General features: G+C 41.7%; 1 protein-coding gene across 2 annotated transcripts in view; it reads right to left on the reverse strand.

Annotated features, from left to right (window-relative positions):
• Window positions 1-26,582, reverse strand: part of lingo2b (leucine rich repeat and Ig domain containing 2b) — a 31,207-nt gene extending 4,625 nt beyond the window's left edge. Inside the window, exons 1-2 of one of the 2 annotated variants that reach the window (XM_076748809.1) lie at window positions 26,250-26,561; window positions 869-1,161 (exon numbers count right to left, since the gene is read on the reverse strand). The gene's annotated coding sequence lies outside the window, so the exon portion shown is untranslated. Of the gene's footprint in view, window positions 1-868; window positions 1,162-26,249 lie in introns of both variants that reach the window. The other variant, XM_076748810.1, reaches the window with a different exon arrangement.

Below are 26,582 nucleotides of genomic sequence, written 5' to 3' on the forward strand. Positions count from 1 at the left end.
ATGCTAGATCTATCCAGTATGGCAGAGGAACATCGCTGCAGTGATGATTGTCTCTGTAGCAAACACAGTCACAGCTCATGATGATAAAAAGCACAGTGGTATGGCAGCACATTCTGCTTTACATAACAGGATAACTGAAAGCTTACAATAAATAAAACGAAAATTACTTTGACAGACATATTAGTTGATACTCATAGGTTGGATGTTTTTTTTTTTGAATATGGAGAAATTTGCAATGTTTTTGCAGTTTGTTTACTTGGTTTGATTTGTGAATGCTGTTTCCTGTTTTGGTCACTGACTCAGTGAAATGTTGCTCCTGTTTTGTGGGAAGAGGAGATAACGACAGGGTAATGAGGGGAAGGATGCAGAGCTCAACTGTAAAACGTTACGTTGTGAGAGCCATGCCTCTTCACAGTATGGAAAGACACAGACCTTGACAGAAAAACACCTTCCAGCAGCCACAGGTTGTTGAATTGACTGATGGATAAGTAGCGAGAGAGGCTGACCGTAATTGCCTCATTACCACTAGTATCTGCATTCTGCTCACGGCTATCTTTGCCAATTAGGTGTGCAAAAGGTAAGATACATCTCTGAGCAGCGGAAATTTGAATGCAATATCATAAAGGTAAAGCAAAAATGCTAGAAAAATGAAAGGCGCCTTTAAAAAGCTTTTGACTGCTTGCGGAGCTCTTGTCAATCACGGCAAAGCAAAATTCCTGCCAAGGTAAGCAGATGATGAGCACACAGACAGACACATACCTTACTTTGATAGTGAAGTGAGTGACATTCAGAAAATAGCCGAGATGAGGCAGAAGGAGCCGGAGAGCACACACACACACTCACTCCTCCTCGTTCCCACAGCACTCACCCCTCCGCCCGGCTCAGCAGCTGCACTGCTCGCATCTCCACATCCCTCCTCTTTCCCACTTCTCTCTACCGCTGTTTTATCTCTCCGTCCTCCTGTTCACACATCTTCCACCTAACTCTCTCCCCGGTCCTGCCGGCCCGGCAGAAGCCTCAGTCCGTTCATCAGTCCCTGCAGGCTGGGGTTTTTATCGATCACAGCGCAGAAACATCAGATGCCAGGAATGTAGCCTTTAACAAAGAGCAGGCCGTTGCCACAGCAACTACAAACCCTTACTCCCATCCGCTCTGTGTAGTCTGCCAATCAAATTAATGAAAAAAGGAAGAAATAGAGTAAGGAGGGTGACATTTCTTCATATTCCTTTAGTCTTGGCATTGAGAGGACACACAAATTGAATACATTCCTGGAAATTCAGTTTCATTGGTATAGCGGTGCCTAGTTTAAGGTGTTTCCAATCTGTCATTCTGGCCGCCTTGCTATTTGTCGACCTGTCTTGTTGCCCATCCATCTGGTGCTCTGGTAACTATCTCTGTCTGTCTACCTTATTATCCGTCCACAAGCCTGCTTCTGTCTTTGTGTATTTATCAGTCTGCCTTTACCCGTCAGCCTCTGTTCCTCTCTGCCTCTCTGTTTAATAATTACAGTCCAGTTGTCTGTTGCTGCAGTGGGGAACTGGTCTGGTGATCTGTCGGAGTGTTATGTGTCAGGCAGCACGCAGTCTTACCGTGGCTCCGGTGCACACATGAAAACACGTCTGCCTCGTAAGTTATTTAAGCTCGTCATATCAGAAAAATCACATGGTAAAATGGCTATTGATATGCTGGATGTTTTTTTTGCTTTAGAAGAAAAAAAAACCAAACAAGTTCAGCTTCTCTGACAGGCTTCTGGAAAAAATCTAATTCCTTGACTGTGAATGCATCAGATTGGACGGAAAATTTTCAGCATTTTAAAGCTGTAATCCTGCTAAAAAACCTGACACATCTGCAGTAAATATCATAAATCAAAATCTGTCCAGATCCACATTTCACGGTGCAGACATTGATAAAATAAAGATGATTCCCAGAAGACTGTAAATCATGTCCTTGGATTAAAATACTATTTCAGCACTTGTACAAGTGCATAACCTTGAAAAATGATGTACTGTAGCTTTGATTCTGCTGAAGACCAGCAGTCTGTTTGATGTCCCAATCCATATCAGGCATACGGAGTGCCCTGTCCTCCAACTGCTTTTTGTTTTCAGCTTTTCAGTTATTTGCCTTAAGACATGTTTCTTCCACCACAGAATGACTGAATGGATCGCTGATAAGGCTTGACAGTATGTAATATAATATAATAACAGGCCTCTGTGATCCTTCAAGTATCTGTTTGTATGGCAGAATGTGGCTTCAAAGAACAGAAAATTATGGAGAAAAATATATCCACGAAAATGCAGGGTTACAATCGCAGTCACAGAGAGCAAATCCCCAAACTGTAGCTAGCATTTAAACATGGCTTCTTCAAACATTGGTGGGATTTAAAGAAATAAACGTGGTCACGGCTTACCAAAATGGTGGCTTCTGCAGGTTATACTTTCTTTTGCATTGTGTGGCACCTGTTCCGAATTAGCAGGAGATTTAGTAGCTTGTTTTGATGAGGCCTCTGTTTTTCCAGCAAAATAGAGCTAAAGCTTTGCAGATTTTCTGGGAAAGGCAGATGGTGGAAGGAGTGAAAGGCAGATGGGAGAAAAAAAAAATCACTTCCAACATGTTAAGTAGTAAGAACAGGAAGCTGCTGCGCTCATGGCAAATGTGGTCCCAAAGAAATGCTATGAAGAACAAGTAATATTTGAAGGGCACACAGTTTGTACTGCGTGGTCTCATTGATTTGCCGTCCTTAAACCAAACTATCACGTCTAATGGCACATTTGCAGATCAAGCTGCAGCAAAATTTTCAGATTAGCAAGGAAGGAAGGAAGAACATGAGTGTAATGTGAGAGATGTTGCTCGTAGTGATAAACCCACAGTTAATTATCACCCAGCTCTGCAGTTCTCCTCGGTGCTAATGAACATTTTATTTCTTCAGATCGCTGTTTTGGTTTTACATCCTCAAACTTTACTGTTTTCTTTCCCTCTCGCCGCTCATCAACATTGATTCCAGGCACAGCAGGCAGCAGCTGTTTACAGTGAAGGATTTCTGATGAATCCACTGCCCAGCACCAAGCGTCAGGCTGACAAAGCTAGTGACTAACATCAATGGGAGAACACAGTTGAGAATTTAGCTGCTAAAGAACCAGATGCTTCCCTCAGGAGTTGGTGGAGACCAAAACAGAGTTAGAAGAAGAGTGAATATGAATGGTAATGTTTGCATGTTCGCAATATCGACTTAATGAGGTGATAATATATTTATATATTATGACCTAAAAAAACATAAATGCTAGTTCAAATAAAGAATTTACAGACTTAAAGTTATTTAGGCCACATCACTGCTATATGACTCTATATTGCCTGCGGCCAATTTGTGTGCAGCTACTGTATGTGTGTGATAGCCTGACCCACGCTGACATAGGTGGTCACATACTGTACTGCAGTGGCCATTTCTTGACTCCCTTCAAGCCAAGTCATATTTTTAGAAACCCTTGGGCTCAACGATGTCATGGGCAGGATTGAGAACATACAAGATCCCACAGAATTCTGGGTAAATGGTAATGGTGATGGGGGTCATTGAGAAGGGCAGCCTACGGGGTTGAGCGTTTTGGGATTTGGTTTGAATTGGATTAGAGTCAGTGAAACTGTAGAAAATCTGACAGCCGAAAAGGAGCTGTAGGGTGATGCATGAGTCACTGTGAGAGTGAGAGCGAAAGAGAGGAGAGGGAAAAATAAAGTGTATAAGATAAAGCAGGAATACATGAGGAAATGAGGAAAGCCACACTTTCGAGATTTGATAAAACCCTTGTTTGCTGGAGTTGACGGTGATTTCTAATGTGATTTTAACCGGGTAAAGCCTGAGAAACTGATTACAGCTCTTCCAGGAGATCTCCGTAGTAGTCAAGCAATGCTCGGTGCACATGTTGATTTTAATCTGTGGGCCTCTCTGTCAAGACGAGCACCATTAAATCCCTGTTCATTATCACACCACTTTCCAAATCTGCGGCCTTTGACAAGAGCAGAGCAAATGCATTTTAGACTGAGAAGGACTTAATTGGACGGCACCAATGCATTTTTAAAAGTACTCTAAATTGCAGTATCGATCACACAAAATTATCTGTGAATTAATAATGAATTTTATTGACAGAATGTGAGCCTGACACATTTCTTTTTTCCCTTTAGGTGTCCATTAAAACAATTCATTGTGTTATTATGTGTTATGAATGCGTTGTGTCTACCTACCATCTGCAGTACTGCAACTTTAAGATCATCTTAGCACAGCTGCCCAGATATGTGTGGATATAGCATTAAACGCATGGGTCATTTTTATGGTTACCATGCTTATTAATCTTGACTATAAATCCTCGCTCCTCGTCCCATAACCTTGCAAAAATAAGGTTTTGAATTCATTTACATGGCTGCAATTATTTTGCACCCAGCTCTTTGGAAAGAGGTCATTATTATTTCCCTCGACATAAATCTTATTTGGGTTCACTCCCACGATGACCTCAGCAAAGGATTTGAATGCACGTTTTACATTTTTTTTTTTTTTTAAAAAAAGCATGTATTTCTTTTAAGTTTTCATTTGTCACTTTGGATCACTTGAGTCATAAAAAGTGAACAGCATTCATTCATCCTTTTGGCTTACCATGAAATATTAAACATACGCCCCACTGTTCTGCTGTGCTCATATCCAGATATAATAGTGGCATGAATAATGGAATTATTTCACATGAGAGAGAATTCACATGCAGATGATTAGTGCCGCAGTGTGAGCATATAACATAACATACAACAAACAGCATGACAGCTGACCTGAAAAGACGCATCGTTAAACCCATCATCCTTTTTTGCGTCTTCCTGTTTGTGCACAACCAAAGGTGCGCGGCGTTCGTATGTACGACACGCTGGCAGTTTTACATTAAATTTGATGCAGATTAAAACAAGGATCGTGTTGTAATGCACTGCATTAACAAAACATGAGGGATACGTATTGCGTTCATCAAGTTGTCTGATGAAACAAAGAATCTCTGTTGATTGGGCTTTTTGTACTCATACAGTGAGACAGAAGATGCAGAGAAAGAGAAGCAGAGGAGCTGCAGGACTTTTAAGCTTTAAGAAAATTGAGATGTGGATTGTGTAAAAGCACCGGGAAACATCCCTGATACTTTGTACTGTCAGTGTAGACCGAGCTCAGTTTGATGATAATTCACTGTGTATTCACCACAAATACTAACAAGCTAAATGCATTTTCTATTCTGGGAATGTGGCACTCTGCACACCCACTGACCACCCTGCAGAGTGCAAAATGTCAGCAGAGTTTTCAGGATGCTGTTGGGATTCGGAAGTTGAACCGTGTTCTTCTCGGCTAATTAGTGCTTGTGCATTCAAACTCTGCCAATTAAACAGCTCCTTTCTGCACCACTGGCCATGTTTCCTCTGAAGCAGTGCCTTGTTGAGCCATCAACAGCGTATGCTGTCTTCCACCATGTGGCTTGTTGTACGTCTGCTGTGTTGCGGGCTCATGAGGGATGTTGCTTTACCCTGCAGTCTCTGGATTTAGAAAAGTCCAGTTAATACTTAGTATTTGTTCATACTGATAGAAAAAGGGAGGGACAGCATAGTGCTTCTAAACTACAGCCTGCAGAACTGTAACAAAATGCACAAACACTATGGAACAGAGCCTCCATGGAAATGTGGAATGTGGAAATGAATAATGTGAATGTTACGCTCCTCCACCAGCTCAACAATGTCATGACAGCATATGCCATTTTTTCCTGTTTGTAGCACTAAAGCCTCTCTCACATATGCTCCACGCGAAAGACATACGATGGCATATTTACATGTCGGTCTCGTGTCTGAATAAGCACCATGGGCAGGTCATGAAAGCTAGATCGGATCTAGTAACATTTCCTCAACACTTCCAACATGGCACGAGACTGGAATGAACTACATCAGATTAATTTAAAGGCTGCATCAGGACAAGGTTTAATATGGACACAGAGAAAATAAAAGGCGCGTCGTGTTTGCCTCATTAAGATCAAAGTAAAAAACAAAAACACGCCACAACAGCAAATATAATCAGGCTTTTTATGCATTCCACATGCATGCATGCAAAATGCTTCAAATGGAAGTTGTGAGCTAAGAGTTTCAACTTAAAGATGTCCTGATGTTTTCCTTATATTAGCGAAGGATTAAATGACTATGTGTAATGTGAATGGTGTCAAACCCACAGGGAATTATCACCCAGCTCTCCAGTTCCTCTCAGCTCTACAGCGCTTTAAAGCCTTTTGGTCATTGTTTTTGGTTTTGTGGCCTGCAACTTTAAGTTAAGTTATCCTTAATTAACCCCTTTAGGGAAATTCACTTTCTGCATTTAACCCATCCAATGTAATAGGAGCAGTGGGCAGCCGCTGAGCAGCGCCCGGGAACCAACTCGCGCTCTAAGCCAGTGTCTCGGTCAAGGCACTTTATCTGTGTTGCATTCAGATGTAGCAGGCAGCAGTTTTCAATAAAAAAAAAAAAAAGCTGCACAAACCTGCTGTAACACTACCCGTCTAGCACCAAATGTTATTGTTAGCGACTAGCTGATGAACTTAGTGAATTTCACAGATGAAGAGCCAGATATTTCCACCAGTAGATAGTGGCAACTAAAACAGAGCTAACAGGAGAACACATTTTCAAGTAGTTGTAATCACGACTCCAAATTAATATCGATGATGCTCTTCTCTATTTGTAAATGATCCCCAATTTACAAGGTGATAATATGTCGATGTTGTGTTTACAGCTTGTCGTTCAGCTCCCAAGTGGCCAAAAAAACCAATTAAAGCAGATTTAATCTCTTTTCATTTTATGTTCTTGATCATCATTAATTAAGGCTTCAACAGCAAAACATCTTTTTAAATCCATCACTAATGCAGCCTTTGACAGAACAGACAACACAGACCAAAGTACCAAATATCCCACAAGCGTTGTCCTCATGTCTGAATGACACTATGAAAAACATTTATGTAATGGGCACCTATGGATGCCAAAAAGCAGTTACTCTCTGCTTTTGGTGACAAAAGCTTGAGCGTAGTTTTTGCAGTACAGTATGAATAAAGAGCTTTAATTGACAATTTCATAAGGCATTAAGCCTGCACTTTAAGTGCTAGTAAGTCATTAATAACTTACAACCCATTATGATCTGTCCTCATGAATCAATGAACTAGTTAAACAGCTAATCGATTAGCTGCTTGTCAAATGATTCCACTTGATTTCCCCCCCCCGAAACATTAATGAGCACATTTGTAGCTAATGTTGCAAAAAAAAACTGTGTATCAGCATTCATAATTCATTGTACATTTATCCTTCATGCCACTTTATATTCTGCCGTCACACCGTTGTCATTGAAGGACAGTCACACAGTAATCATATTGTGTGAAATGACTGCTTGAAAAGATGCCATTGCTTCATTTCAATGGCTGCTTAGGTTTCCTGCAAAAGGAATTATCTGGTTGTCGCCTGGCATTACGTTTCCGTACCTATCCTGGCAAGTGCTTTGTGGAGTAGAAGATTCTTCTCATCCTCTGTCTCTTGTTGTTGCTTATAAATCAGAGTGTTACTTGAAGGACACTCACCATATTAGGTTTCTGTCTAATTTTAGTCTCGGGAGGTGGAACTCATCCATTTTTCATGGTATATGCATACCACCACTGACTCATAGGCCCCTTCCCCATTCACCAAAATGAGATTTGTCTTAGCATATTACACCAGGTATTCCTGCGCCCATTCCAATAATACTATCTTCTGAAAACGAGTTCCACGTAATGGGTTTCAAAACTGCATTATCGCTTAGTTCCAAGTTTCAGCAATTTGTAGGAGTGTCATCCAAGGCTTACTGCAGCTGGGGTAGGGGTTAGGATTATCTTCTGTTAAGCTTGTGTGAAATCCTAACAACCATATTAAAAACACAGAAATAGCCCACAATGCAACATATGATTTCCTTTTTCGGTGGACTCCAGTGGCTACCTTCAAAACTTTGCCTCTTTCAATTGATGATGATGCCAAACCACAACGGCAAAGGGGCATCGCCACTTGAAAAGGTCAGGTGTTAACTTACCTCTATCCCTTACCTCTAAAAATAAAAGGGGAAAAGCAACCCGCTGATGTTAGACGGTCTCTCGTTGTCAACATTTTTATGTATGCCACAAGACACAGGGGAGGCATTTGTACTGTCCTAGTAGGGGCCTGTTGCAATTATATGGTGCCCGTATCGATCCCATGTATTGATTAAAGTCCGTCCTTGATTTTAAGATTCAACAGATGCTTCTCTGGATTTAAGAGGAAATGAGGACAATGGAAAATACTCTCATTTGAAAACAGCAAGGAACTTCATAAATAAGGCAATTTTATTTGCTTTACAAAGTGAAATATAAATGACAACATCTTGCGTCTGTGTTCACAAGAACTGCGGCTTTGATAAGAGCCAGCAAGAACAAGTGGATTTGATTACAGAGAATAATAACGAGCAGCTGTGATGAAATAACCTTTTTTAAATTAACTTTAAATTAAGCACTTATTAATTAGCACTAATAGTGTTGATACAATGTAATGTCTAAAGTTATTCATCATGAAAGCTTGTGTGCTGGACTGTTTTGGTCAGCTGGTCGGTGGATATTCGTTGCAATGGACAACACTCAAGCTAGCTGTTTCCCCTTGTTCTCAGAATTTAGCTTAGCCAGGCTCACTAGCTGCTGGCTGTAGCTTCATATCCAACAGAGAGACACTTGGCCAGGAAGTGAACAATCTGATTTTCCAAAATGTTGAACTATTCCTTTAACTGGGTTAACTTCCACCTCTGCTCTCTTCAGGCAAATACATTTGTAGGCCCTTTTTTTGTCACATCTCTCAGGCTCATTCCCTTCCAGCTTCAGGCCTCTCAATTGGTCAAAAAATAATTAATCTCTGCGAATGAGACGGCCACAGTTAACGATACTGTAGTTGCATCACGGTGCAAATAATTAATCAATTAACTATTTTGATTTTGAACTCATTGGCAGATTCAAAAAAATCACGCATGGGGACATCTTACTGTTTCCTGAACACTACTTCTGGGTCACTGCATACCTCATTTCCTCTTAAAAGTAAATTATTTTTGTTGAGAAACATTATACGTGGGTACGTTAGCTCTAAAATCAACAGCAGCTTAAAAATGAGTCATTTCCTGTTAGGAGCCAAACGATTCATGATAATAATATGTCTTCATTCGAGGCTTTTTTCTTCTCTTTGTCTTAGAACTTAACCTCCTCTCATTTCCTGGAAGGTCTCCTCCACTTACAAGCTGAGTCAGCATGGGACCTGGTATTTCTGTGCATTCATCTCCACACTGTGAGGAAGTAATTTTGCCTGTTAGCAATTATTAATAACAAGAATCTGATGAAAGCCTGAACGCTGGGTGGATCTCTGGAGCGAATCGCTTTTCAGGCAGATGTTTGAACTCATGCGGACGTTTTGTGCCAGAGCCAGAGCGTGTTCACACTGGCTTCAGATCAGTTTGAATTTAGACAGGGAGCGAGAGGAAAAAGCTTATTTTTAAATAGCATTTTGCGAATGAAATCTTTTTTGAGTCTATTTTTGAGTTGTTTTTTTAAATAATATTTGAGGTAATCATGTATCAGTAGTATCTGAATGTTAGGTTTATTCACACTTGACATCATATTTGAAAACTGAATCCGTTTTTCCACTTAAAAAAAGTAATTTAACCCTAAAATAGGTTGAAGAAAAGTTTTGAAATCCCACAGAAGCCCATTTTCCACCATCAGTCATGATTTCTAGTTGCCTGAGGAACAAGATATCTTTTCACTTTGCTACCAGTCATCACACAAATAAGTTTTTGGCCGAGAATCAAAAGATACTTACAAGAAAGCACACAGAGGAGCAGTAAATATTGGCTGTGCTAATGTCAGTGTGTAGTGGAAGCATGAACTTTCTCCCAGAACCTCCTATCATTTTCCTAGAGAGCCGTTTAGTTAGCGTCATCTCTTTTTACATCAGACCGTCAGCGAGGGATTAGGCAGTCCTCACTGGCACTGAATAACATGGGAGGATTAGCACTTTCGCCCATCACCAAATCATTCTGACGGATTAGCAATCTCCACTGTCACTCCCGAGAATTCACTCCAGCTCCAAACAAATTCAAGTCGGTGTGACAGCCAAGGTGACACTGGAGTCTGGAGCTCTCAGCATGGTCAATGTTAGCATGACAGGCGGTTAGTGGGAGCTAACTGATAGCATGAGCAGCAGCAGTCGGTGCCATGACATTTATTCCCACGGCCCAGTTTTTTCCCACCTGTCCCATGAAGACCCACCCCTACTCTACCTCTGATTGGCTCTAATCCAAGCCATTGAATCCTAACCCTAACCAAGCAACAAACACTAGCCAACCAGAGGGAGATTGGGTGGCTATGCTCTGGATTTTGAAGTCAATTTACCATCCAGAGCATTCACATTGGACTGCATGATAAATGAAGTCCAATTTACCATAAGGACTTTTCGGAAAATCCTACTCAATTTGCTTTAAATCAAAACAGAAAATTACCATAATGCTGTATATCTGTGAGGGTAAGTGTAACTCACTGACTGCTTTTCAAATTCACTACCTGAATCCATCAGTTGTGGCACAAATGCTCCCTCAGTGGAATTTCATCATTCTCCAAACCCCTAAACTACTCTGCTCCTGTATTTTAAGCAGCTCAACCAGATTGACAACTGGGCAAAGCAGCAACTTCCTCAGGGGCCCCAAATGACCCCAGCTTCAACTTGTTTCACCTCGTTGATTAATTCCAAAATAGCCTGGAAATGTGTACCAGTTAAATACAACATTGACTAAAGTGGGTCCTGCATTATTAACTAATGTCTTAGGAGGGGCCCTGTGTCAAAATCTTTATGTTAAATCACATCACTTCAAACTAACACATAGACCAGGTAAGGTCATTTAGTACTCCATGGTGTGACTTTCTTTGTTTCTTGGTCTCTTACTGTATTCGATGGAAACTTGGAAGTGACAGGTGACGGGGGGATTTATGGGAGCCCGACAAAACATTTTTGCCCTGGAGCCCCTAACAGGTTAATCCCACCATAGCTCCGCACAACACATTTCACTCCAACGAGCTTAAAAGCTTTGTTCTCTAGCCAATAAACATAGAGCCAAATCAGTTTTTTATTTATATATTTTGCGAGGTGATTGCTTCTCAGGTTACCTCTTTACTGGATGCTTCTATTTGCCACATCTTTATAGAGGTTTTACATGATCTCTGTCAGAAAGCACAGCTTTTTTAATGGCCACCAGTTTTAATGATTTTTCCAACATGCTCTGTCTGTCATTTTGGCACGGCATTCTTCTCATTGTTCACTGATCTCTCCTCAATACTCTGCAAAGTTTAAACAAAAAACTCTTTAGAAGTATGCAAAAACATTATCTAGATGTATTCTGATGTGCAACACCAGTTAACACAATTAGACCAGAGAGGAGAGTATCTATGAGGGTATTACATTACTCTAAAAACCAGAGACTCTGCAGAGACAAACTCAGGTCTTTTGTACTTATGAAAGATCTTTAAAAGCCAGTATTTTCTTCTCTGGGTGATTCTTTCCACCACAGAATCTTTGCAGTTGCAAACTAAGTGTGGTGCCATAGTTGCTGAATTCACCCAAACATGAGTCAGAAGGTAAAAGTGAACTGATCCAAGCTGAATGTTAAACTTCATGTCGATCCAAGCTGCAGAGGCTCCAACTCTGAATCCTGTGATATTTTCTATCAGAAAAGTAACAGGACTTCACAAAATGCCACCTGACACCCGTTATCAATTTTCATTTAGCACCTTTTCAGTGTTTTTCCAATTTTTTGTTTTCTCTCTGAAGTTGGCCATTATTCCCACTTCTTGCAGCAATTGATCAGCTGTGTAGGTAAGCAGGGCTCTGTCAATTTTTCTATGTACAAAGAGTGCAAAACTTTGAATAGTTTCAAAGAAAGTTTGTCTGAAATTATGCACCAATATCCTGCCTCTTACTCTTTTCATCCCACCTTTTAAACACTCAGACTCACTCTAAACACTGGCCTTTAGACATGGTTGGAAGACATGTGATACAAACTGCCTGGTTTTAAACATACATGACAGCCTTTAGGATTTTTTTAAACATACATAACAGCCTTTAGGATCAGGGTCTTTAGTCTAAGCAGTATGCCAGTTAACACACGCCACATAACAGACATTATGTTTTGTACGATTTAGCCAATAAAATGATCAAAAATGTATTTGTTTGTTCCTGTTTTAATTCAATTTAATCAAACTGAATGCTTTTTTAATTGATCTATTTTTATATTTTGCATCTTTGTATTGAGTCATTTTAAATGTCATTGGACATCATTGTAAATGAGGGCCGCCCAGTTATTATTATTCAGTTCCCAAATATCCTGAATCTCCTCTTTAGGTGAAACTGCTATTAAAGCATTGACTGCAATGTATGTTTGTGGGTTTCTAACTACAACTGTGACAGAAGCCTGAGGCTCACTGTGACTGAGAAGATGTGATTTGTTTACGGCAGAATGTCCACAGACTTAATGTAACAACATCACATTAGCGAGTGTGAGCTTACTGGACGCTTTCACTGGATATTACCTGCCTTTTACACCTGCCGCATAATTGGCTGCCTGCAAACATAGCTGGCGCATGTAAACCCTTGTGGGACTGGAGCTGGTTTGGACCAGTTAAATGCTCACTAAAAGCACTGAAATCCCAGGTTAACTCAAATTCACATGCATGCATAAATATTCCAAAACATTATGCATAGTCTGATACCCACTTGAAAGCCTTGTGACTAAGTGAGAAGGAAAATTTCTACCACTGCACGATGACTGGAGTTCATACCGTCTCTGCTGGAAAGAAGTGGGGCTTTTATTACAGTATATGCTTTAACAGTGTTTCCCTTATGTAGTCATCTAAATGACTGGTATGCTAAAAATCAAATCTCCCGAGGAAGCTAGTTTAAAGACCCTCCACTTGAGAAAGTAGCACAGAGAATCATTTAGCTCGACTTCTTTTTGGCAAAGTGAAATTGTGCATTTTTATCCTTCTGCAGACTCTGTCTTTGTGCAACAGCTAAGCTGTCCTAACATTATGAATCTGTACCTTTCAAGAAAACCAAGCATATGCCAGAAAATCAATACAGAGAAGCTGAGGACGAAGGGGCCTCTGTAGCAAAGCCCGTGTCTTACACAGGATAGAGAGCTACTGGTGGCACGCATCCATTAGCACCTCATCTATTTTCTATCAATGAAACAGAGGAGCAGAGTAAATAGTGGCAGCTGCTCCAGCAACCAGAGACATTTCTAAGCAATTGACGCCACCTTTTTCTCGTCTTATCTCAAATCTGGACCTTAATACCTTTGTAAAACAGCTTGTTTTTATTACCTAGGGCCCAATTCAGATCACTGTACAGGTGATTTTAGGCAAGAAGATGTATACTGTGCAGAGGACTTTTTTTTAAATTGTCGTTCAGATTAGAATTTTAGAAAATTGAGCCTCTGTCCCATTTTATTCCCTTTTGTTGCTGACACATGCCTTACAGAGAAAGCACTATACCTAACAATGTACACCTTTTATTCAGGTGTTTGTAATGGCTGGTGGCGAAAGCAGCGCCTATATTGGAAAGCAGCACAATAGAGATAAATTAAGAATTGATTGTCCCCACTTCCCTGCTGTTTGTGGCTAAATACTTATTCAGGATTTTCAGAAAGCCACGAATTTAAGGCAATCTTTTTTAGGATGACAGCAAGGAAATAACACAGGGAGAGATATTGATTTTGGAGAGATGAGTGGTTTTGCAAACTATTATCCAAATATGTCAGTGATTGAGGTTTTGTCCAGGTGGAAATTGTTGAGTGCACTTAGCACATGTCTTGGCAACCTGAGTGCACCCAGCTTGTTCCCTCTCCTTTAATGACCCATTAAAACTGACAGCCGGAAACATTACAGCCACTTAGTCGCTCTCAGAAATAGTATTCTTACTTCTCACAGAGTGATCAGCAACAAATTGACTCATTCATTTCCTTCAAGTTTTTGTAGCTCAACAAGTCCTATTTGGTGAATGGCACCAGTTCAGTACACAGATTCCTTCTGTTCTGCCACAATCCAGTGCAGCCACTAGATATTTCTAATACAGGACATGAGGCTGACTGTTTCCTGTGCAGGGATATTATGCTGTCTTTGTATTTAAATGCTGTGTTCATGTAAAACCCAGCTGAATGCTCTTATGGGAGAAGTCAGAGGGCATTCTGTGAAATGAACATAGAACCTAGATATTGTATGAAGTATGAAGTAGACAAGGCAGTTGGAAGGAATGTGGGTACAACAAAATGGAAAATTACTGCAGCGTGTCACAATGGAAATCCCTTAATGCACTTAACAATGGAGCAATGACGTTCTGTGCGATGCCGCAAATGTCTGAGGGTGGAATTTGGTAGCAATTCTCTCGTGAAAACTCTGATTTTTGGGAAAATTTAAGCGAAGGAACAAACTTAAGTAAAATACTCCAGCAATCATCCTTCCTCTAATTAATCCCATGGTGGGGTACTGAGCAAACTGTGTCTCCAAATAGAGATGGGGCTGTTACCCACAACACCCAAAATAATCATCTCAGTTTATGAAGTTGCTGGCATCAGCATTTCGTAGTTGAGTGCCTTAATACATTCTGTAATGCAGTCTAATATACCGCTGAACATTTTGGATTTTAAAGTTACAGTCCTGAAGACTTTCACATCAAACCCTATTTTTGACACAATTTATATCTGCTGTTCATTCTGCCAGCCATTAAATGTATTTACACCCATTAGTTACCTCTCAAAGTAGGCTGCATTGTCAGTGGCAGAGTCTGCCTTTCCTGTGCTGGATTCACAGCATTTTCTAAATACCACATAACATTTTCCTCATTGCCGGCAACTGAAATGGCAGACAACTAGGGAAAAGGAAATAAACACCTCTGGAAGACCTTTCCTTCCTCATTTCAAGCTGAACTTTGGGACTTGTATTATTAAGTGTTCCCACCAGTAACCACAGGTGTCACTAAATCAACCGCAACTGAGATCTTGAGGATTATAACACAATAAAAACTTCCATGCTGCTCCAGAAACACCAAATCACCGAAAATGTTAAAGAGCCCAGAGCAGCTTATTGCTTATGCGAAGATAAATACATATGAGAGATAAAAAGCAACAATAGTAAAGAAAGAGAAGATTGTTGCACTAAGCAATAAAACGCAGTAAAGTACCTGCATATATGAATTCAATGAACACGTATAACAACTGCAAGTCATTAACAGTTAAGACTCTGGTTTCACCGCCTGTTCAGTGCCGAGACTGTTAACACATTGAAAGTGCTGTGATTAAAACGCATCACCCTAGAAGAGAGTTCATCTAATCACATGGTTTTCACACGTTTACACGCTACAGCGGGCAGTGAGCGGCCTTCCCACCTGAAACAACATTAACTTTCACACCTTTACAGGTGATGTCAACGATTTCACTCCTCCTAAAGGGCAAAGCATTGCATTTTATCAGTTATGGCTTTATTTCATTGCAGTCCAACTAATATTTTAAGGAGTGGAAGTTGAAGTCATGGTGATATTTTATGTTGCCAAGTGACATTTTCACCTCGCTATGAGTAACACGTACTGTTTATAGCCTTTCCTGAAGTGTGAGCTGTCTATTCCTGTAAGAGAGTGACGCTGTCCCACTAACAGTGTGTGAAATAAAGGGACGGTCTTCTTCCGCAGTGGATCCATTTCCAACTCTGCTATGCTAATTAATCCCCGAAGCAGCTGACAAACACAGCGAGACGGCCTGCTTGCACATTTTGCAAGATTAGGGAAATGTAACACATTCAGGATGTTCTCTCGTCAAATCGTGAGTGTCCTAACCGCAGCTCTCCGTTCACTTTCCCACTCCGATGTGCGACACTCGCATCGCTCCGAAATATTTGATGTGCAAAAACCGGCTCTCACCAAACACTTTTCGCTCTTTGTGCACGTTTCAATAGTCGGGCACTTTCATTTCTTCCAGTGTGTTTCATCCAGAGGGACTGCAAGACTAGAGCATTGCAGCATTACAGAGAGTGTACTTATTTTGGCAAACAAGCACAAACATCAAATTACCCAAAAGTCGCAGAGCTTGCATTAATGCTGCACTCGGCTAGATGTTTGTGAGTAAACTCTTAAAATGAAATCTTTTCTCAGTGTGGATTTGCAACAGCCCATTAGCAGGAGTCTTCTTCTTCACTCTGAACTTCTGTTTAATTGTCTAATTGTCTTTGAAATTGAATACTTGACTTTTATGTGCTCAATTGGATTTCTAGTTTGGATTTTACAGGCATTTCATTTTGCATGTACATACTACCCAGGGAACATTTTTGCTCTAGCTTTCAGGCACTAAAGACAGATTTAATACCAGTCATTATTTTGATTGTCCGCTCCAACATCTTTGAAAACTAAAATGTGACTCTGGCACTTCAGCACTCCATGAAAATTTAGCTTTTGCTGACTTCCAGTAGTTTAAAGCTAAGGTTGGTCATATATTTTATGAGCACTTTCTTGTTATATTTGTTGAAATTCTCCTCACATCCTGACAGCGATCATGAATCAAATGCTCTGACAAATAAAACAAACAATCTGGTATATGGCTATTGCGGGCTTGTAATAAAGCCCATCCAATCATTTCACTCAGCCTCTGCATCTGCCTACCTGTGCACACTCTGCCTGTGCAGTGAGTGCACAGAGTGTGTGGAGGCTTCCACAAGGCGAGGCAGATATATTGCTAAAGCTACAGAGAAGAAGCCACACAAGAACTGCAGAGAGAAAAAAAAAAAAAAGCAAAAAGTGCACAAGTTGGAACAATCACACAGAGGCTGGAAGTTGGATGTGGTTGGCAAAGTCCCCTCGGGGAGTCCGGCTGTCGTCAGGCAGCACACGTTCATGTGTTTTGGGGGAGTGGCTTTTGGAGGGAGGTATGAAGGGAGGGGATGGGATTTTTTCGGTTGGATACATTCAAAATCTCGCTCTTGCTGGTTTCTCCAACGTTATCAACCCCAGGTTTAACTTATCTCTTTGCTGCAGTGATGTGGAAGTGTGTCAGTGCACCACGACATCACTGTTGGCGTGAGATGTGAAATAGGCTTGAAACTCGGAGAAGGCAGTGAAACCTCCTTTTCGGCCTCGTGTTTAGTTACCCTTTAATGGATCAGTTCACCCACAATCCCCTCCTGAAAAAACACTGGTAGGCTCTAACAGGCTTGGCTACAGTTTCAGTTTAATTTGCTGAGGTTTTGAGATGTCTGCTGCCGAGATTTCAGCCGCCACTGCAATGCAATGGAGGTGAATGGAATTTGAATGAAATTACTTCGACTGCTCCTTTGTCATCCTCCTGTCTGCCGGTCTTACACTGCGTTTTCTGCACAGTCAGATAAAGTGCAAATTGTTGATTAGAAGTCACCTGCGGCATCTGCAGCATGTTTGATGTATTCAGGACACATCAGTGCAAAGTTTTCTGCCACAAAAGTTCCAGAGTTATGTTCCTCTCCGCACTGAACTGCGAAACCTTTTACTATATTACAGGTCACACTAACTGGCAGACACATGAGGAAACATGATACAAAACTCTGCTCTCGTGTGTCTCAATGGAGAAAGTCATAGACAATCTACCTACATAATTATATAAAACCTCCCAAGTTAAATTAACTCTCAGGTCATTACTTATTTCCAAGGGGAACTGCAACATTTTTTTTTTTTTTTTGGCTGGTTCTTGCCTGAAGTCCTTTACACATGTGGCTCGTGTATATTTATTTATTTATTTTGCCATTGCTACTTAATTTAGATAGTGACCACTCGAGCGAGACAGGAAAGGGAGGAGAGAGAGAGAAGGTGACAAGCAGCACAAAAAAACTTTGTATACATTTCACGACACCTGTTCAGAACATCTACCCATGCATATAACAAGCATGATGCCACCAAGATTAACGCAGTCAAATATCTATATTCAAATCAAAAACAAAACTAAAACAATGAGAGAGGCAGCTCTTCAGACTACCATCAGTTCAGATGCTCAGTGTGGCAGCAGCACAGAAGGACACAGCTCTTGCAGGGCATGCAGCGCTGATGCTGGCATCCCAAAAAGCCACTGAAGCTGTGGCTTTGGCCGTCAACCAGCCACACGGCCCCACGGCAAGGAGTGTGCTCTCAGGCAGAGGATCAGCCAGAGCGCTGGCGTCCACACAACAGGACAGCTGAGAGGCCACGGGCTCCACAACTGGAAGCACGCGGGCCTGGCGCTACACCGTCGGTTTAATGGCCTTTGTGTTCTTTGAAGTGCTTTATAATGATGAGGGGGTGAGTGCATTAAGACTAGAGCTCGCTGGGCCAATCGTATTGACACGGCCGTTACTACAGTATAGCAGGTGTTCCCTGGGAGTGCCGCTCTGTTTCCTGCCTGGATAAACAACCTGTTTGTATCCGTGCTCACTGCTTTTATTTGCAATAGCAAAGCCGTCGTGTGTCCTGTCACACTGGTGAATAAAGCCATATTGACCATCTTAGATTGGAACAATATTTGTTCTGAAATGTGCAACAGCAGGCAGTTGTGCTCCCTCTATCATACATGACAGGCAATCAGCCTTTGTTTTTATTACTGTCAGGAAATCAGAATGATTTGTGTTTGTCTATCACCTGGTGTCATTTATTACATGCTGGTAGGGTCAGGAAGCATGTATAGTACCAGAGTTTTATTTTGCTAGTACTAAAAGTGTTATGTTGCATGATAATAACCGTCTTGCAGATGTTGCCTGATCTTTACTTCGCAGGGCAATGGAATGCTTCAGCATATAACAAGTGGTTTTAATACATCTGACTTGCAGCTGCAAACACATCAGAATTCAAGAGACCAAATACACCATAAAGAAAAACAAGCAGAGAAGCAGAAACAAGCCTTGCAGTTATTACACACTTAATTATGCTGTTGCAGTGAAAGAAGGCAAGACCAGAAGATCTGACTTGTCTTTACATTACTCTCTTACATCTGACTGCTCTTGCTTTCATTTTCTGGATCAGGTTTAGGCCCAGCTCATTTTACGCTGGGCCAAAATACCTCCCTGTTGACTTTTGGCATCATTTCCGCTCTGTTATCCAGCTCAGTAAGGTCTTTATAACCTCTCCTTGCTCTTTTTGGTCTTTTATTTTACTTTAATAAACCCATCAGGGAATTCACTATTCTCTCTATTTGCTTCTATCGTTTTTACTGTATAGGTGACAAAAGTGAATTTGCAGTAGAGGAGACGGAGGGAGGAAGCGGGAGAGAGGTCGGGGAAGCTAATGATAGAATATGGGCCAGATGCAAGCAGAACTCCTGCAGATGCAGGGTTACGGGCCTCACTGTTGAAAATAAATACTAAAATGGGAAGAGATGAGGGTGAGGACGAGAGGGCCGGCAGGTCCTCTGACATTCTGATACCTAAATCTGGCTCTTGGCTTCTGTCACATGAAATTCCTCTCGTCTCCAGTCTGCTGCGAAACCCAGTGAAACACAAATATCATGCAGGACAGAACCCTTTCTATGTGTGGAATCATAACAAGTTTGCATTTTTGGGATAAAACACCGGCAACTCTAAACCAGCAACATCCTTTCTCAACAGTTTTCTTAGCTCAGGTATTATTTCTTCATTGGGAAGTTGTATCAATAAAGACATTTATTAGAAGGAGCACATGCCTGATTATTGTGCAAATCATGTGAAAATGAAACACATTATCCATGTGTTTCCAACATCATATCCATTATGATGTTTATGTCGTGCTGTGCATTGTGTAGACCAATGCATGCATACATTCAGAACACTGAGAGTTAATTTAAAAGCCATCTTGTTTAGATGATATAGCTGGATTATTATCTGTTAAAGTTGATTGCAGGGAAAGAGAAAGCTTGACTGCTGGGCGAGCTACATTGACTTTCAGCAAGAGAGAGAGCGACACACTGTGCTGTCAATTCATAACCTTGTCTCAATAGAAACAATCTATTCTTTCAAGGCGATACAGAGACAGTCAAGTCAGGCAGGAATTCTCAGCTCGTCTTCCGTGCATTGTTCTTGTCTCAATTGGAAAATGCATTTGCAGCCAATGTAAAATGGCCTGTTGTGATTGGCCCAGACTTCATACGCGATAGTCGCCGATTAAACGTTGTCTTTTCCCTTTTTAGAAAAGGACATGTTGAAACTTGAAAAATAAAAGAAAGAAAAAAAAAATCCTGGTGAAGTATTAAGCTTATTAGCCAACCACACTGTGCAACACAGCACACTGCAACGCTTAACTCATTAGCTAACGCTGGCTGACAAAAACCTCAGAAAATGGAATTTCAAAATGAAAAAAATAAATATATTTCCAAACTACACTGCTGTGTTAATGATGTTGAAAAGGGCACCCAGCTCCTTTTACAGACTAAGCTCTTAAATAATCTAGAAATAGGCTTCTGAGGAACCACTAATGTCAAGCTTCCTCTGGGAATGAGATAATGCCAGGGATGCACGAGGAGCCCACACTAACCTGAGAATGACCAATATGGTGAAAGCCTTTTCCCCATTTTACTGGCTTCTCTTACAGGAGCGAGTCCTCCAGAGACCTGTCTGTTGCTTCGTTTTCTCATTTCTGAATGGAAAGCATGTGTGCTATTATGTGCTCTTGACATTGCTAAGAGCTGAGCAGCTTTATATATAGCAGCAGGATTGACAGGCACTTGTAAACAATTTGACTTTTAGCACCTCAGAGGTGTTTTCAGTCGTCAGAGCAGCCAGAAGCTGCTTTCTCTAGTATGAGTGGTGCTGCGAGACAAAATATAGATGCACAGGGTCTACGCTGGCTTACACTAAGGCAGCAAATAACCTTATTAGTTATTAATGCCATGTGTAGCTGCGGTGGGTCACGGATATACGGAGCAGTGTGCTCTTACAGATGCAACACGTGACATTTCAATGTGAACACACTGATCAATGAGGCAGATGTGTGTAACCATACCTCAGATCTCTAAATCACAGTTTTCACAGTTTATTTGATAAAAAAAAACATCCTGATATTTGAAAATGCTGCAAATTCTGCAGCAGGTTTCTAACAAAGGAAGTGATGTAGCTCTTCCTCTGTTTGCAAAACAGCATCCCTTCGACCATGATATGGATTCATGTTCAGCTGTGTTCCTGCATGCGTGTGACAGTAATCTGTGTGTGCGGGCGTGTGCATGTACAGGAAGTTACACCAATACAGTATACTGATTTTCTGATGAATGGCTCCAGTGCTTCAGCCTGTCATTAGGAATCAGCTTCTTATTGTTGTCTTCAGTAATGGATACGATGAACTTTGATTTATCACCTATATATTTTCAAACGGGTCGATACAGCGCTAGTTGTCTGTGGGAGGACCGTAGCCTCCATTGATTTTTTAATGTTTCAGCTGGATTACATAACCATGAATACGGTATGATTGTTATGATTATTACTATGATCTTTATGGTTCTAATTATGGTAATGGATAGGGTCTAGTGTTATGGTTATTGCGTTGTTTATTATCGTAATTATTATTGTGGTTATGTTTGACTATTTCAAATGCTTTCAGCAGCACTCTTGCTTCAACGCTGCCAAAAGCGGTTTCCTTCTTTCTTCTCGAGGAAATTCATGTGACTCTCATTTCCAGCAACGTCCTCCTTCACATTAATTTTTGATATTGAATATCTTGTGGAAAATAATAGCTGTTGGCAGCTTTTAGACGATTTCGGCTCTGCCGTCGAAAAACCCCATGTGGGTCGAGCTCTTGTGTGTATTTGTGTGGCACGGAAAGAACAAGGGAGGGTGTGCAGGAGGAGGTGCAACATACCTGAGCAAAAAATAGGCTCTTTGAGCGCTGGAGCATAATTCTGCTCTTGTGAATTTCCCACGCACGACTGTTACATTTTAATCATGCACTGGAGACGGGGGAACCTTGAGTTTGTTGAAACTGACGCCTACAGAAACCAGCATCTGCAATGCTAATCACACTCCAGCAAAGGGCCCCACAGACCAGCCTTGTCTTCGCTGTCAAACTAAAAATTGGTCTCCAATAACAACCGAGCACTCCACAGTTTGCTGCATGGCTAATGTGCGGCGTGGCTACATCTGGAGAGAACCTCCGCTGTCCTCTTACTTTAGCCAAATCTGTATTCAGAATAAGAGCATGCAGATTAAGCAGACTGACTGCATTTTCCCTCCATGCTCATGCATCGGCGTTGGTTCTATTTTTGCTCCTCTGTGATGTTAGGTGTGTGTCCTACATGTACGTTCCTGGTGCTTTTATCTTATCTTGGCACCACCTCCTTTGCATAACAGCTAAGTGAAGCTAAAACTGCATTCACAAACATTTCTTACAGAGATTGTCTTTTTTTTTTCTTTTTTCATTTTGGCAGAGCACCTGGTATCAGAAACCTGAGACGCACACTGTGTTTGTGACCGTTTTGAGAATACTCTCAGGGAGCTCTTCACGTCACCTAAAAAGCAGTTCCAGTTGAAGAGTGTTTTCATCCCTCCAATTTGAAGCACTTTATCACGTCTTTGTAATTCAGCACTTGGAGAACTTTTCTCACAGCTTCTTCCTTTTCTTAAGAGACCCACGAGCTACATAAAAATCCTCCTCCATACTGCACCTCACAGGCTTTCTTGGGAGCTGAGATGTATGCATCCAGTGTAGCTTTTAATTCTACTATGATTTAATGCTTTTAGGGAAAATAGACGTCATATTTCTGTTTTTTTAAATTCCACCACAGTGCACCGATCTCACTGCTCTTTGTAAATCTGACTCTTCAGGGGTGATCACACCATTTTCCAGAGAACATCCCTCGCAATGAAAGTGAAGCTTTTTATCTCATGCTATTCACTTTGCATTGCTCTGCTCTGGACGACCTGCAACAAGTAAGTGCGATGAAAAACAACTCGGGCGCACAATGAAGGTGGTGGATCATTTGCTGCTTCAAGACCTGATGACCCAAAACCCCAGTTACAGCAACCTACACAGGAGCCTACGGGAAAGCTGAATTAATGATATTCTCTGAAGGAATGTGGATGAATCTGAATACAACACACAGTAAAGCACACAAATTCAACAGTCTACATGTATTTGTTGAAGCCTGAGGGGAAAAACAGCCATTGTTCCCTGACGCTTTTCTTTCTTCCAAGACTAATCTGTGTCCACATGTTTCAGCCCCAAATCACATATTCTTGCCCTTACTGTAGGACAGCCCAATGTGACTTGAATCTTGCTCAGCCTTGGTAATCCATTACACGGTGCGTTCACATGTAACATTCTTGGTTTGATTCAGACTTTGGATGCTGGTGGGACGCTCCAACATCTGGGATATGAGAGGTGGCTGCTGAACAGCATTCCATTCATTAGTAACGCTGCAGAAAAATTAAACTCAGAAGATAATTATTAAAGCAATTAAAGCTGTGTGAATTTGCCAACTCCTTGCATTAATAATGGTGGTGTTCAGCAGCCAGCTGTTTTATTGCTGTTGTAATAGTTGATTGCAGAATGACTTAAATGCACCTACTATTAGCGGAAGAACAGAGACCCTCAAAATAAGAAAATTAATAAGTGAACACACAGCTCCAGTTGGTCTAAGGACAAGTATGTTTACACTCTAATTTAACTAATTCGTGTTCATTCTTATTTTATCAAGCAAAGTAAAATACTGCCGTGACTACACCACATGAGAGCGACCATAGATACAAGTTGAAACCACGTGTAACAATTTTCAGGTGGTAACGATTCCTCATGTGCATAAAATTCATGTGACAACTTCATGTGAAATCATGAATTATGAACTACTTTAATTCGAATATGCTTAACTTTTGTGCAGGTCGTCGAGAAGATATTAGTCACTTTTTGACTTTGACTTTTGTGATGAATCCTAATTTCTGCCACTTGTCCAATCTGGCGTCACCATGGATGAAATGCCTGCAGTCTGGTGAAGGGAGTCATTATCTTTAGGTCACACTTGTTGCTGCAGCATGTGACATTTGTCTTTTTATGATTGGATTGACTTGAAATTTGGCCTGTTTACAGTTTGCTGTGGGTGTGTCATGTGGATGTGGGCAGAAGTGAGCTGTCGGGTGGCTTTTCAGTCGAACAGCAACAGAGCATTTTTCGTCCAAACAATACCAATAAAGGTAATCAGTAGAAGCAGTCGGAGCTAAACACTCAGCAGAACATTGGCATTGCTTTTTCACACTATTGGCATCGTGTGAGGGAAATAAAGGCGCCAACTCATTAGTCTGATAAACACGGGAGTTTGAACCTGACCAGTGAGGCTGTGGAGGTCAAGATTTTGGTCATAGTGACTATGACTAATGAAGGCCCCATCAAATAAGTGCTAAAAGAAAAGTCAACTAAAAATGTTCTCAGACGGCTTGAAACACGTCAACACTTTGGTGCACTTGATAATAACCGTGAAACCTTCCTATACGACACAGCCCTGCGAGTTACTTCCGAATGAAGGGAGAAGGTGGCGTGAGGAAAAAGGAGAGGAAGAGGAAGCCTGCGAAAGGAGCACAGCACGGGGAAGGAGAAAAACAAACAAAAGGAGGTGGAGTGTGTGGGGGGGGGGCAGTCCCACCTTCCCCTCTTGCCTCCATTATCTCCTCTTCCCATCCCCCTCTCACCCTTAACGAGGGATAGTTTTCTCCTCGCCTCTCATCTCTTCTCCTCCCCTCCGCTCCTCACCGTCTCCGGGGACCAAACACACCCCTGACCGGTTGCCATGGAAACGCCTCACACACTCTCCCTCTCGCAGACACGCTCTCCCTCTCTCTCCCTCCCTCCCTCCCTCTCTCTGTGTTGCAGCGGTAACGCCTGTATCCTCTCTCTCCTCCATTAGCATCCCTCTTGCTTGGAGACAGCAGAGGCGGCAGTTGACGTACGGCACAGTCCCTGCGCCTGAATCCATTTGTCACAAGAGAGAGAGGGAGAGAAAAAAAAAAAAAACTTCTAAAAACCTACTTTTATATTCTGGATGTATGGGCACAAGATGTAGGAATTTGGTCAGTGTGATAAATTATTTGACACAGCTCACCAAACTGTTGTTCCTGAACGCCCCCTTTTATGTTTGGATGTGGCTGACAAATGCATTTCTGGCAATTTCCCCTGAACTTTGCTCTCTATCATAAAGATAGGAGCAAGCAGATTAAATTTGCACACAATTACCGTAGCCATGCCATACTCAATTAATGCCCACGGAAGTCAGACAAGAGACAGTAGCTGAGTCCCTCAGCTGAAGCATAACTCATTTATAATTCAGTCCTATTTCTCATACTTAAGCTCAGGATAGAAGTGTCTAAAGTGAGGGTTTTTTGCAAGCACTCATCCGCATGAAAGGATATATCTACACTATACCTCACCCCCGCAGGCTTTTAGAGATCCTGGTCCACTCTGGGGGGTGGGGGTACACAAAAAAGGACTGTGTTCCTCTGCTGCAAGGCCACTTTGACTCACAGCAGAGCACCAGCCGCCAACTTCATACAGTGCATGTGTCATCCCCGCTGTGCAGCTCGGGGAGCGTTTTATCCACCTTGTGAAGTGTGTTGGTGTCATCATGTCAGCCAGTGTACAGATGCAATCTCTTTCCTGCATGTAGTGCTAAAAAAAAAAAAAAAAAGAAGTCACATCCACAGGCGTCACCGAAGCGTTCACCTGGACCAAATCTGACACATTTTGAAATTTGAACATCACTTAATTGATTCCCTTGTTCATCCCACAATGCTGAGGGGGGTGGGGGGTGGGGGGGGTGGGGTGGGGGGAGTGTCGTCATCCACCCAAACTCACACAGTGAATGCAGCACATTTTCTTTCCCTCAACACCTTCAACTGAGCACAGCCTTTATCTCCATTCATCACCACAGACGTCATGGGGAGCTCATCACTTCTTTCATTTATTTCTTTGTTTCTTGAATTCCCTGCATCCTCCCCCCCAAAATGCTCACACCTCATGCCCAGATATGGACTACGCCTATAGTGTGCTGATGAAACCAAGTGTCAATATCTTTTTCCTGCAAGTTAACAGTTAAAAGTGAGTCGTGCAAGCAAAGGCTGCCATGCACTCGGCAACAGATTGAAACCACAGGAGCTCCAAACTGGAGTGTTACAGCTGATCAATGCTCAATAAAGTGTCACGAGTCTTACCTTTTACCTGCTCCTCCACATGCCAAAATCCACCTTCACGTTTTACATCACTGAGAGGGGAGTCCGAGGCACACACTCTGACTGACACACACTCACACACTTGCACAGACTGTGAATGCAATCCTCTCACTGAGTTGGTCTCACTCCACTCTGTCTTCCGTAGGAAACTAGGCCTACCTTTAAAAAAAAAAAAAAGAGGGAAAAAAGAAAGAAAAATCCGTTTTTTGTTTCTTTAGGATTTTTTTTTAAATCTGGTTTTGTCCCCGGTAACCAAGCAGCTCATCCTTCCTGACGGCGGTTTAGCGAGGCATTGGCACCGTGCTGGATGACGGC

This window comes from Chaetodon auriga, chromosome 14, assembly GCF_051107435.1.
Source record: "Chaetodon auriga isolate fChaAug3 chromosome 14, fChaAug3.hap1, whole genome shotgun sequence".
In the NCBI taxonomy this organism is placed as follows: Eukaryota; Metazoa; Chordata; class Actinopteri; order Chaetodontiformes; family Chaetodontidae; genus Chaetodon; species Chaetodon auriga.